We start from the raw sequence: 13731 nt of genomic DNA on the forward strand, positions 1-13731 counted from the left end.
TCTCCACCTGAGGGTGAGCCCCACCTGCAAATTACCAGAGTTTTCACAGCTCCATTCTGGGCTCTGAGGATGAGGTACACACAGCAGGAGATGGAGAGATCTGAGCTGAGTCATCTAACCTGCAGGACAAACTTTTACAGTAACACCATTGTCCCCTTTTATACGTGAGAAAACTGAGGCCACCTTCTCTTTTACCTCTGTGTTAAGTATCGACCTTGCCTGACTCTCCAGCCCCAGAAAGCATTCAACTCCAACTGAACCCTTTCCTCTGAGCACGGCTTGTCTATCAGTTTGTTTTCTGCTGTGTCCTGTAAATATTGCAGTATTATTGCTTGAACAGATGCTCAGGTTGAGCCATTTCATGAAGTGTGTGATCCAACTGTTTTTCCCCACACTGAGCACACCCCTCCACAGAGAGACGGATGGTGAAGGCCAGTGCGTCTCCCCTCAGCCGGGATGCCTCATCCATCCCGCAGGTGTCCTTTAGGCCTAACACTGATATTTTTTATAACTTGACTCCAAAATCTGTAAGAGGGAAATTTTTAAATTTAAGAAAGTCTCACAAGTATTCTACCTCAGAGTCATTAATCTTTCTCTCTGCACTTGGCCACTTTCCTTAGGAAGAAAGCAGGGAGACAGCTTTGCTTTTCTTTTTTTAGTTGTTGATGGACCTTTATTTTATATATTTGTATGTGGTGGTGAATTGAACCCAGGGCCTCACACATGCCAGGCAAGTACCCTATAATGTTTTTTCTTAATATCATATTTTAGTATAAAAATGCTAATGATTCTGGCAGAGTCACTTTTGGCTTGGTTTGGAGAACATCCTGACAGTCTTTGCTCATGCTCTCTGGGAACTTGCAGGAAAAACACATACACACAATGTGTCTTATGCACCTTTTCCACCTATTTTGTCTAAAGGACGGGCTGCTCGTTTCTCAGGAATTTAACAACTTTTTCTGTGGACTTGATTCATAAGCATCTATTTTTTTCCGAAATCAGTTATCATCCTCACTATCTTGGAATAGCGCTTGTCATCCTGTGACTGCCCCTCTCCACTGCTCCATGAAGTGCCGCTTGTTCTCACCACTGCCAAGTTGACAGAAACCCGTTAGAGTCTGTATTCATGGTATTGAGAGCAGGTCTTGGAGCCTGATGTATGGAGGTGTTTCTGGCCAGAGGAGTCCACTGCCCACCTTTTGCAGTCATCTGACCAGTCCATCTGTGCTCGAGCTCCTGCCCTGCTGGGATACCACTCTGGGAAGCCTTGCTGTTGAGAAAAGTTAGGATTCTGCTTCTGATCAAACCCATAACCTGCAGAAGTGCCCTGACTCCCCGCCATGCGGTGGGTATCTTTGAGTCTCTCACTCCTTTGTCGGTGCAGCATGCCCCATTCTGTGGGGTAGCACCTCTACTACCATGATGGTGTGATGGGATCCCTCTGGTTAAACAACAGAAAACTGGTTTTATTTCCTTTTTCTGTGCTGACCCAACAGTAAACCTGCTTCTTGTCTCAGACTTCACATATGAATACAGTGGAAATGGTCCTTTAAAGAAAGTGGGAGGCACTAAAAGATTTCAAGAAAAAACAAAACCACCCCCCAACTTTTGTGTTTACTTGGGCTGAGACAGAACCCTCTGTGGGCAGCAGAAATGCGAGCGGCCAGCACAGCCTCGTCTGCCCTGTGGTGGAGTGTGCCTTGTGCCATGTGTGCGTTTGGTGGCTCTGCTAGGGGGCAGCCTGTGCCAGCTACTTTGCCATCTCAGCAGATGGTGCCTGGGGCCGGAGTTTGCTCACATGTGCTTCTTGAGGGCAGCTTTCAGCCAGAGAGGTTCTTGTTCATGATTGGAGGTCTGCTGGGGACCTTGGGGAGCCTGCTTGGTGCTCACAGCCCTCCTGTGTTTCCATCCTCAGCTCTGGGTGGAGACCACTGTGCAGGCAGAGGCCTGGAGGCTTAGCACAAGACCTGTCTTTGGTCTTCAGACTCCATAAGTCAACAGGAGGTGCCTGCCTCCCTGCGGGCCTCTCACCCTGCAGTCCTTGGGGCCTGGACTTCTCAGCCTGACTCCGATCCTGGCTCACAGATGGGGCTGCACCACTGAGGACTGCCCCCCTCCAGAAAGCTTGCCTTCAGAGGCCAGCACCTGCTCTGCCTGCACCCTGCACACCCACACTGTCTGTCCTGCACAAACTGAAACTTGGTTTTTTAAAAATATCTATTTTTTGGTTGTGATTGGATACAGTACCTTTATTTATCTATTTTTATGTGGTGCTGAGGATCGAACCCAGGGCCTTACATGTGCCAAGCGAGCGCTGTACCGCTGAGCCACAATCCCAGCCCCTGAAACTTAGCTTTTTATCTCTCTTCTTTCTCTCCTTCTCCCCCTCTTCCTCTTTTTTTTTTTTTTTTTTTTTTTTTAAAGATTAGTCCCAGGAGGTGAAAGATGGATACATAAAAATTTATCAACTTAAGGGAAATACTAACATGAAGGGTAGAAGCAGAATGGGATGTTTGTTTGTGCTACCATTCCCTTCAGGGGTCTTGAACTGTGTGAAGAAGTGAGCTAACACCTGCATCAGTGGACATGAGTGCGTTGCCCCTGCTAGGTGAAGGGGACAGCAGCCAAGACCATGGAGAGACATGCTCCCAAGGCGTTGTAGCTCAATGCTGGGTAGCTGTGGCTTGGCTTCTCCTTCCCATGCCCCTGGTGTGAAGGTGTCCTGAGATTAAGACCTCTGCCTCGAAGGCCAGTTCTTGACTAAGGTCACCAACAGCCCTGTCCTGGAAAAGCAGTCTCGCCCTGCAGCCCGCTCTCCCTGACAGCGCTGGCCCAGGCGTCACCCAGCACTCTCTCCTGGGTTCCTCTTTCTCCTCTCAGCTGGCTCCAGGATGTTCTCCACTGGCCCAGCTGACCGAAAAGCCAGGGGAGCACCAGACCCTGGCACCCACCCACCCCTCTAAGATGCAGGTTGCCTGCATTGATATATAAACATAAAGAACTTCACATCAGCCTTCTTGATCCTACCTATGATTGAAGCACATTCTAGATCTTTCTTTCACTATTTACAGCACTAGGTCCTTCATCTGTGTTCATCACTTTCTTTCATGTTCTAGATGACCATTTACAGCACCCTGCAGACCAAACACCTTTCCCACCTATTTTATCTGAGTGAGAGAGGCTAGGGAGGTGTCTAGCTTCTGCCCTCCAGGAGGCAGCCTTCCTGACTTACAAAGAGCTGAGATCAGCTGCCACAGAGACCTGGGCTGACCAACTAGTTTGTGGAGAGGTGTTGATCAGTGACAAGTGTTTTGGCTACTTAGATTTTTGCATTTTAATAGGGACAATTCCTTAACTGAAAGAAAGTGATTTCTAATGGTGGGAACGCCCTTAGGGTGTTAAGAATGAAGTCTAGAGGGAATGAGGGCTTCTAGCAGCATCTCAAAAGCTGTTCTGGCAGATGCTCAGTAGAAACTGAAGACTGGATTTTTAAATCACAAAACCATTTTCACAAAGATCATGGCCTCTTTTAGTGCTCCTTTCACAGTAAGCTGAGTTCTGGATCATTCTAAGATGAGGAGAGATCCCAGCATTAGGTATGATCCTGAGTACCAGCTGTGACCCAGAGCACTGGGGGAACTGGAGCCATCCACAGGGTGCCTGGAATGTGGGAGTTCCCTAAATCTCCCGAATGGAGGAGCTGGACAATGTCTGCCCATAGAAGAATGATGTTGCTCTGTCCCCATGTCCTGGGTTTGCAGGGGTGAGACCACAGAGGACAGGAACTGCTCTTTCTAGGCATCGTGCCCTTGCTTGACTTCCTCACATCTAATGGCTGATTTACCTAGTTCTTATTCATTAGAAATCCTTACACCCATGTTAAAGGTGAGGAAACTGGCTGGGTAAGTTCTTGAAAGGTCTTCTTGTCTCCCAAGAGTGTGCCGGGCCCAGGATGTCACTTGCATATTTTTGCCTAGAATCCTTCAGCCTGGGCACCCCAGGGCTTCTCCAGACACTGGGCTTCTGATTAATGATCTCAGAGAAGAGGCACATGTTCCCCCAGACCTATCACAGAGGGGCCTGCCTGTCTGGGGTGATCTTCTGAGGGACTCTCTGTGAAGTGTTGGGTACCAGGAGTGCTCCCTGGCTGTACCAGCCCCATGGTGACCATGCAGAGTGTTGCTCTCCTGCAGCTGACGAACTTCTGTAAATGGTTCAGTTCTACTTCTGGTTTAGGGAGCCATGACCCCATGTGGAAGACACAGCAGAGAGTGGGCAGCTGGGAAGAGTTGGAAGGTAATGACCACAAAATCCCAAAGGAGAGACTGAGGCAGAGCAGGCCACCTGCTCCCTGTGGCCATGCCTGTCCTCCTCAGGATGGTCAGTACACAAGCCCCGGCAGATGGAGCTCAGTGAGTTTGTCATACCCCAATGTCAACTGCTGCTGAAGGACATCTCTTTAAACTGTAGTTCAATGCAATGCCTGTTGCTTTACTTTCTTTTTTTAATTTTTTAAAATTTATTTTTATTTTTTAGTCATAGTTGGACACAAAACTTTTATTTTATTTATGTGGTGCTGAGGATGGAACTCAGGGCCTTGCACAAGCTAGGTGAGCACTCTACCACTGAGCCACCACCCCAGTCCCAACTTTCAGTCCTATATTTAAGATTCTTTAAAAGGAGAATTAGGTATCACTGCAAAGCATCCAGAATTTTACTGATTTGTTCATGTGCAAAGGAGTTCCCTTCTTAGGTGTGCATCACACAGGTGCACAATTAGTGTAAAGGAATTTGAGCAGGAGTGAGCACAGTTGGGTGACTCCATTGTTACCCAAGATGTTCCATTCCTCTTTGTGAGGAAGTCAGGCTAGGTGGCCTAAATCAGAACAACAGTCTACAGTGCATTGGTTGAGTTCAGAGAGAAAATGAGGCTTTCTGAGCTTTGGGTTGTGGGAAGTTGGAATCGCTCCTGTGTGCAGTTGCCCCTGAGCTGCATGGGGTGGCGACACCTGGGAAGCTGAGCCAGGGCCTCCTTCTACTTCCAGTGAGACACCTGGGAGGACTGTGTTCCCAGTGCATGTGCTTCTGTTCCTTCTTCTACGTCAGCCATTTCCCATAATCCGTGTCTCTAGGTTTTTATCCAGATCCTATACATTTCTCATTGTTTTGCTTAACTCAGGGTTTTGAAGGGTGTAAAACAGGGAAGGGTAGACTTGGGATCACTCCTGGTACCTTTATAAGCAAATTGAATAACAAAATGCAGCTAGCAAATGTGGCTTTCAAGACCCAGGGCCATGGCTTCATTTCTTCAGTGGCCCGTCATTTATTGGGGGCCTGAGGAGGCCTGGCAGGTGACTGTCCCAGGAAGGATCTCTGGTGTTGTGAGCACGTGCAACCCTGTGCCTGTGCTTTGGCCAGGTGTCAGAACAGGAGCGAGGTCGGCTTTCCAGGTGTGCACTCCTCATGGCACAGATGGTCACAGAGAGCAAAGGCAAACCTGCCTGGGTCCAGATCTCTGCTCTGGAAGCCTCTTCCTGTAGGACCTGATGAAAACATTGAATCACATGAGACTCAGATGGCCCTTACTGAGATGAGGATGTCAGCAACCACCTAGGATATGATGAGGAGGCCTAAAGAACTCAGAGCAGCCCAAAGAGACGCAGCTGAGGATGAGTGGTGCAGGGCCCTAGGCTTTGTGTTCCTAGGTACCTGTGTTATGCAGCTGAGGAGAGGGTGGTGAAGGATCCTGGGCTTCCTGTTCTAGGCACCTCTGTCTGTGCAGCCCACATTACTGAGCTCAGGCTATTTTGAGATCTTGTTTCTAAAGCTGTGTGACAGTGATGAGCCCACTCCCATGTTGCCCAAGATGGGATGATACCATCAGTACAGCACCCCCTGGGAACAGAGCCATGGTCTGAGTAGTGACCCCAGGTGCATCTGGAGTGTTGAGCGGTTAGCAAGCCCCAGAGATGAGCTTTGTGGGAGTTTATGTGCAAAGCTGAAAGCAATTTTGTTTATGAAAAGTTCTAAACATTTTTGCTGATAGTTCAATTAACTTCCCTAAGATGCATGCCTTCTTAAAGGGAGACCAACAACTTTCTGATGAAGAAAGGGAGCGCTCCAGCCCAAAGGCTCCTTTGTGTGCTTGGCCTTCCTGACCCCCTGCCTCTGGCAAGGAGCAGCCTGATCTGGTCTCCGTAGGCACTGGGTGCTGACTGTTGTGGCAAGGTTCTTGACTTGGGTGAGACTCTGATCCCCTAGACCCCTTGGTACTGGCTACTACTGTTTAGCTAATGGGAAAAGTTTGTATTGTTTCAAAGCAGAGCAGATGAATTCACGGGGGTGGACATGAGCACAGGCAGTGACTGTCTTTGGGAGAAGGACAAGGCCAGGACTACACCTTGGAATGATCTTGACTGGAAGGTAAAGATGGGTGCCCTCTGCGACCACTCTGAAGTGGGTCCTGTCCCCACTCCCTCCTCAGCCTGCAAGGGCAGCGCTGGGCTGTGACTGATCTTGTTCCTTTCCCACATGGCAGGATTTCAGAGATGCCAGCTGTCATGGATGCTTTTCTCCAGCCCTCCACAAGTCACACACCTCAAGCCCCACTCCTACATGTGGCCACTCTGCGTATCTTTCTCTATGAACGTGCTGTTGTTTAATGATATAGGGCCAAAGGAGTCAGCCATCCATCTTCATTTGATTCTTGCTGACACAGGAGCTTCCCAGGCCAGGGCAAGGTCACCCGGCGGCTGTTCGCCCTCGTTTGCCTGCTTGTGCTCCTCCTAACCACCTTCTAGAAGTTACATCTGAAAGATTTGGGCCAATGTCATGGGGCACAGCCGGGAACACCCCATGGCTTTCTGCGTGGCTGTGTTTGCTGTTCCCTGTGCACATTTTGGGCTCCTGGCTGTCACAACATGTTTCTCCTCTTTCTTCTGTGCTTGGAGATAGCCTTGAGAATGGAGGGCCCAGTTACAGAATGTCATGATACCACCTCACAATGCTTACAGTAATTTCAGTGTCACTTTGTGATTATTTCAGGGCCATTTTGAAGCATGACTGGAGAGAACCGTGGCCCTCAGCACATTGGGATAGAAGCCGTAAGCAGGAGCAAGCAGGCTGGACATAAAGGCCTGGTTCTGAAGTCAGGGTGCAGCCAAGGAGAGATGAAGAGGCCCAAGGAGAATGATGTGCAGAAGCTTTCTCCCTGTGGAATCCCGATCTCAGCAGCACATCTTCCACATAGTGGCAGGGACCTGTCTGCTCAGCTCTGAGCTTCTGTGGTGCATATTTTTGAAGTATTGGAGGAAAGAGTGAGTGAGGGAGGGAGGAAGAAACAGAACTTCCCCAATTCCACAGGAGTGATTGTGTGTTACTTATGTTACACCTTGCAAATTGAGTCTTCACAACAAAAGTCAATGCCCTTTCTAATCCTTTCTATACTGCATAAAATAGCTTCATATATTTCCCCAACATATGGTTTATGCTTTGCAAGTAGTAAAATTTATATATCTTGGTCTCTTTCCAAATCATGAACAAATATCATGCAATGGAGTTGACATTTTAATCCAAAAAGTGTTTAAAGTTCACAAATCAGTGTGGCTGCTGACTGAACCTTGTGAAGTACAATGCAACTTTTCCCCAGCACAGGCAGGTCCCAGGTCACTATTTGACAGAGGAAAGGACAGGTGTACGTTACCTTTCTCCATTAATAACCCTTTGTTTTTAGCTAAGTTTTGCCCTGAAATTAAAGGCAGATGCAAATGAATAAAATGGCCCTCATAAAATGTCTTGATCTTTAAACCTACTTTGTCATAACCGTTCAGTGCCTAAGCACGTACAGCAATATCAGGGCAGCTCTGCCCAAATTCTTCAAAGCCAGCATCTCCTGGGTCAGGAGAAGCTCACGTCTCCCTGTGGCTTCAGTGGGACAGTGTGAATATTGCCACCCACAGGAGGTCCTGGGGCCTTCAGCTGCAGCTCCACTCCAAGGATGGTCTCACCTGTGGAGCCTTAGGCCTGCCTGGACCTGCCATACAGAAGCAGAGTGGGGTTTTTCAGGAGATACAGCCCCTGCTTGAGAGGGAGGAGCCTGGCCTGGAGGCTCTACCCCAGCTCCACCCCTCTCTGGAACTGTTTGTGATCCATCTGGGCTCTAGCGTGCCGGAACTCCACCTGTTGGCAGCATCTGCTTCTGGAGCCTTGCCTCTGCCGGCCTCAGCCCCACACCAGCTCGTCTCCATGGTTCCTGGCATTTCCTGCCGTTCTCTGCAGTCTCCATTTCTCTTCCTTCTGGCAAACCAATTTGACCACCTTCTTGTAAGCCAAGGCAGAGGAGAGAGAAGACATTGGGAGATGAATGTGCAGTGACTAATGGGCTTTCCTTTGGATTAAAGATCACCCATCATAGAATGAAGAGGTGATTAATGAGAGCCATGGTTCTGGCTCCAGGGAGGGGAAGCCATCCAGGGCTTCTGCATCCTGGTGAATCCCTGGTGAGTCCACAGGATTCCATATCTAAGCATGCATGCGTTCTCCAGGGGGGCCTGGGCTTCTGGGCTGCCATTTGGTTTTCTGTGTTTTGCTCCTATTTTTGCCTTATTTTGCTTTTGGTAATGACATATAACTTTAAAAATGGACTACCCATCTCACAAGTAGCACAGACACCGGGTCCTCTGCCTCTACCGTGGCAGTGCCCTTCATGCCCAGTGGGCCCTTGAGCAGTGTGATTCTCACAGCGGCTGTGGCAACCTTTCTACATAGAAAACACCCCTGCAACCTTCCAAAAAATGCCAGTTGATCACTTAGAAGGTCACACTCGAATTACACTGGAATTACATGTCTCCTCAGCTGTCCTGCTCCCATTAGGACATTTCCAAATGGCATGGCGAGCAGAGAATGAGTCATAGCACACAGTATCCCTAAATCCATCAGTACTAATGGTCTCATGACCCGTGTGGATTTCTAGGTGCTTGGTTGCAGCCCAGCCAGCCCCATCCATGGTAGGACACAGGCTCTGTGCAGCCCAGCTTACCTGCATTCCCAGTCCTTCTCAGGTGAGGCCTGGTGAGCAGGTAGGCCTGTGCCTCACTGTCACTCCACAGCTGCCCTTGAGCTAGTGGATACCACATGGTCTCGGGCCCCCATGCCATTGAGCTCCAACAGCAACTGACCTCAGGCTCTTGGGGATCAGGGGAACAGCAGAGGGAGAGGTGGCCTCCAGTGCCCACGGGCCCCGCTACCACACTATTGGCTTCCTCTCTGGCTTCTACGGCTCCTTTATGTGCCACAATACAACAAACACAAGTGAATGGGCTAGAGTGAGGCATGTGGGCACAATTCTCAGGCCTTTGTGAAGGCCAGGTCTTATTCTTCTGAGGAGTTCTCTGTGCTAAGCCATTGTTGTGGCTGCCTGAGATAACAGGACCACTAGGGTGAGCCCTGGACTGTCCCTGGTGAGGTGCCGGGGCATTGGACCTCCACCCTGTGGGTGTTCTTTCTGTGAACCTGTGCTCAGTTTCCAGACAGTGTCCACATACTAGGTGTGCAGCTCTGACGTATGCTTTAAACATGAGTCCTGTCTGTTGCACCAGTTGGTAGTTCTGGTGTTACCTATGAATAGACATGTAAACACCAGAAAAAGCACAGAGCGGGAAGGGAGGTAAAATCAGCATTACACCTCAATATTTTTATTTTCTTCCCAACAATTTGAATATAAATAATGATATTTTGCTAAAATACTGCCTAAAATACCTGACTTTTACAGACTCTGATGTAGTATCTGCATCCATGACATGAGGTAGGCTGGGGCATCCTTGGCCCATTTAAGACTGAGGGACTGTGGCCAGTGCTGGTTCAGGAACTGGATCCTGAGTTCCTTGTTTCCTGGAATGTAGGTGGGAGCAGTGACCTGCTCACGTGTGACTCAGGGAGGTGCTGCTCTGTTCTCACGTAGAGAGGCCGTTCCCTGACTCACTCCATGACACGGCTGCGGCTGATGGCGCTGACACTCTTGGAGGCTTTCCAAGAGCCTCATTTGAGTCCTTTGTGACAACTGCGGTTTGTGGGCCAAATCACCTAACTCCACACAAGAGCAACAGTGGTGACCTTGAGGTTTGCTCTTTGGGAACAGAGGTGCTGATCCAGCAGGGTCTCGGACACCCATGCCATTGAGCTCTGGTCCAGGGTCCAGGGACAGGCCAGCCAGCTGCCTTCCTTTTCTGAACCGAGCTTTGCTTTCTCATCTGCAGCGTATGAGAATCAGTGTGCTAATGCCCAAGCTTAGCACAACAGAAGGCCCCAGAGCATCATTCCTACCCAGTGCCCACCTGTGCATGCCCCTCCCAACCCAGCGCCAGACACCCTGACCCTGTGGCTCAGTTCTGGAGAGCATTTGGTGGTGTTTCAGTGCACAAAGGGTTGGCATGCTGCATCACTCTGTTCAAAAGAAGAAGAAGAGAAAATACACCAAGTTTAAAATACAACTTGGATCTCATCTCCAAACTGAGAATGTTTACATGGAGCATATTGATCACATGAGAAACAAATGTTCCCTTTGGTCTGAGCAGCCCATTTATCTAAGGCATGTAGAAAAGAACGAGTGCCTGAAGTATCAACCACAATTTCCAATTTGAATGGGGAATAAACCGGGCTTCCCTTTCCAGGTTAGGAAGCCCTGGGATGTGCTCACCAGGAGTCAGCGCCTGCTGGTGGTGTGCTTGGGTCCCCAGCACTGCCCTTCCACCCTCGCGGGGGCTGTCACAACAGAGTCCATCTGCTTTCAGCATGGTGTACCATCCTGGATCAGCAGCAGCTCGGTCTCTACAGCTGTTAACTGAGAGTGATTTCGATCAATCCTCTCATGGGCAAGCCTCAAAGAACGAAGATGTAGGACTATAACTATTAACCCCCTGAAAAACACTGAGGTTAGGAGCTTATTTACAAAGAGAAATGAAAATGAACAAAACTGCCCAGACACACACCCCAAATAGCCAAGAGCAGTGTGGGTGTGGTCAGCCCTGAGCCTGGCTGTGGGGATGCAGGTGTGGTCCGCATGGAACCTGGCCATGGGGTTGAGGGGTTGCTGAGGGACAGAGCCAGCTATGCTGCTAGGGCATGGACAGCTCACTGCTGGGCAGGTTTCAATCACTTTCTGAACAGGCAGCGTGTCATCCAAGGCAGGACCACCTCGTCGTAAGGCACAGGTAGAAATTATTTGGTGTTGATGAAGGATATAAGTGATTCATATTTTTTCTTTCTAAATGCTTTTTAAAATTTTTTTTTAGTTGTGATTGGACACAAAACATATTTTTATTTTTATGTGGTGCTGAGGATTGAACCCAGCAACTTGCACATACTAGGTGAGTGCTCTAGTGCTGAGCCACAACCTCAGCCCCTCTAAATGCTTTTTATTGTGTCTCTCTTAAAGTTTTCTTGGGACCAACTTCCACTGTTTTATGATTATCTTTTGAATTCTAACATCTACCAATTTGCTATAATAAAACACAAGCATATAAAAAGTCTTTTGAGTATGTATTGTGCATGCATGTGTGGAGAAAAAGAGAGAGTGCCTAGTTACACTGAAACCCATGCCCCAACGTGGAGTGTACCTGAGGTCTCACCTCATCATCCTGGGAAGCTCCGTGGAGCACCAGAACACATGTGGATGTTAGACCACGATGGCAGCAGGCAGGTGTGGGAAGCCATCCTGACACGTGACTGGGAGGCTCCCGTTAAGGGTCTGAGGCGTTCTGGCTGTGTCAGAACTTTCCCGGCCCTTTCCTGATGAGAGAACCCGTCCGTGTGGGGGTGTGACTGACCACTGACCCCAGGGGCCCAATCACTGACCCTGACCTTGGAGTTCAGTCCCCCCTCAACCTTCATTGGATGGAATTATCCCCTGAATTTCTTGTTCCCCAATAAAAGGCTATTCCCTGGCGTGTTCACTCTCTCTCTCTCTCCTGCTAGCCCTGAGTAATCCTTGCTGCCCTGCTGGGCGGTTAGAGGTTGGAGCCAGAGAGGGGAGCCGTCTCGGACCTGGCAATAGAAATAAGGTAACTGAGTCTGTGTGTTTTATTTCGATCTCTTCTAGCTAACTTTTATGCCAAGAACCTCATTAATGAAACCATTGCGCAGGTCGCTTGGTGGAATTGGCGCCCAACGTGGGGCATTCTAGATTAGTTAGATTGAGTGGGAGCGCGCTATAAAGATAAAGATAAAGATAAAGGAAGTGGTGACAATTTAGAGTCACAAAAGTACCTGGAGATATTGAAGGAAAGAGACGTTAAATTAATTAAAATGGGAAATTCAACTTCTACGGATAAGGAAATGTATCTGACTATTTTAGACAGTATAATTAATCAGAAAGGAAAACAGATAAAGAAAGCTCAGTTATTACAATTCTTAAAGATTGTAGGTGAATATTGTCCTTGGTTTTGTGAACAAGAGTCTCCAAATTTATCTACTTGGGAGAAATTAGGAAGAAAGTTACAAAAGGTTTATTTTTCTAATGAACTACCTGGAGGCATAGAAAGTATTCAGAAAACTTGGAAGGCTCTAGAAGTTTGCCTTTTTGAGTATATGGGTCAAAGTTCGTGGCCCCCTGAAGACCTGTTAAAAGGCTTGCAAAAGGCTATTAAGTCTATTCAAATGGAAAATCCGCCTGAGGCTAAGTTAATTCCTTTTCCCTTAGGCCGTTTAAAAACAAAGACAACGCTAGGGGCCAAACCGAAGGTTAGGAATGTGACTTTAAACTTGCAAGACCAGAGTAGCCCGCAGGGAGATTCTAGGGGCGAATATCATAGAGAAGAAACCTCCGATATCCTAGAAAGCCCTCCGGAAGAGGTAGAGGATCTTCCTGCAGAGGAAAATCCGGAAGAGATTCCTAGAGGGGCTCAGAGTTCTTCTCCGCCACGTGGTTTAGAAACCCAAATTCAAAATGGCGATAGTGCAGAGTCTGACCATGACTTGCAATCTGAGGGAGAAGAATCAGACATGGAATTTCAGGACTTACAGAGGAATCTTAACAGGCTGCGTTTAACACCGCCTGTCCAGGCTATTCAAATTTGGCCGGTACCTGCTAAAAGGACAAAATTTAACAGGTACACTGGGTTAACAATGACTTTTCTTACCCCATTCCAGCGAGGTATTAAGAAAGCACAGGAAGATGGGGAGGATACTAGCGGTTTTCAACTTTTCAGTTTTTGAGCAAGTTAATGAGCAAGATCAGAGAGTTACAGTTCATGCTGTAATCCCATTTAAAACCATTAAGGAACTAAAAAGTGCATGTGAGACGTATGGTCCAAATTCCCCTTTTGTACAGAGCCTGATAGAAAATATTTGCTCACAACCCCTTCCTCCCAGCGATTGGATTTCTTTAGCCAGATCTTGTCTGAGCGGGGGAGATTTCTTACTTTGGAGGACTTATTGGACTGATTTTTGTACTGAACAGGCAGAAAAGAACAAAAGACAGGATATAGAAACACCAGTAGAAATGTTTCTAGGGACAGGTGAATTTACTGACCTAGAAAGACAGTTAAATTATGATTTTGTAGTGTACAATCAAATAACTGATTGTGCGAAACTCGCCTGGAGACAGATCATCTCCAAGGACCAATCCAATTTAGTTCTTACCAAAATCAGGCAAGGTGTGAGTGAACCTTACTCAGATTTTGTAGCCCGGTTGTACCAGGCTGTAAACAGGTCGATCGGAGACTCGGGAGCGAGTGA

Source organism: Marmota flaviventris, chromosome 13, assembly GCF_047511675.1.
Source record: "Marmota flaviventris isolate mMarFla1 chromosome 13, mMarFla1.hap1, whole genome shotgun sequence".
Lineage (NCBI taxonomy): Eukaryota > Metazoa > Chordata > Mammalia > Rodentia > Sciuridae > Marmota > Marmota flaviventris.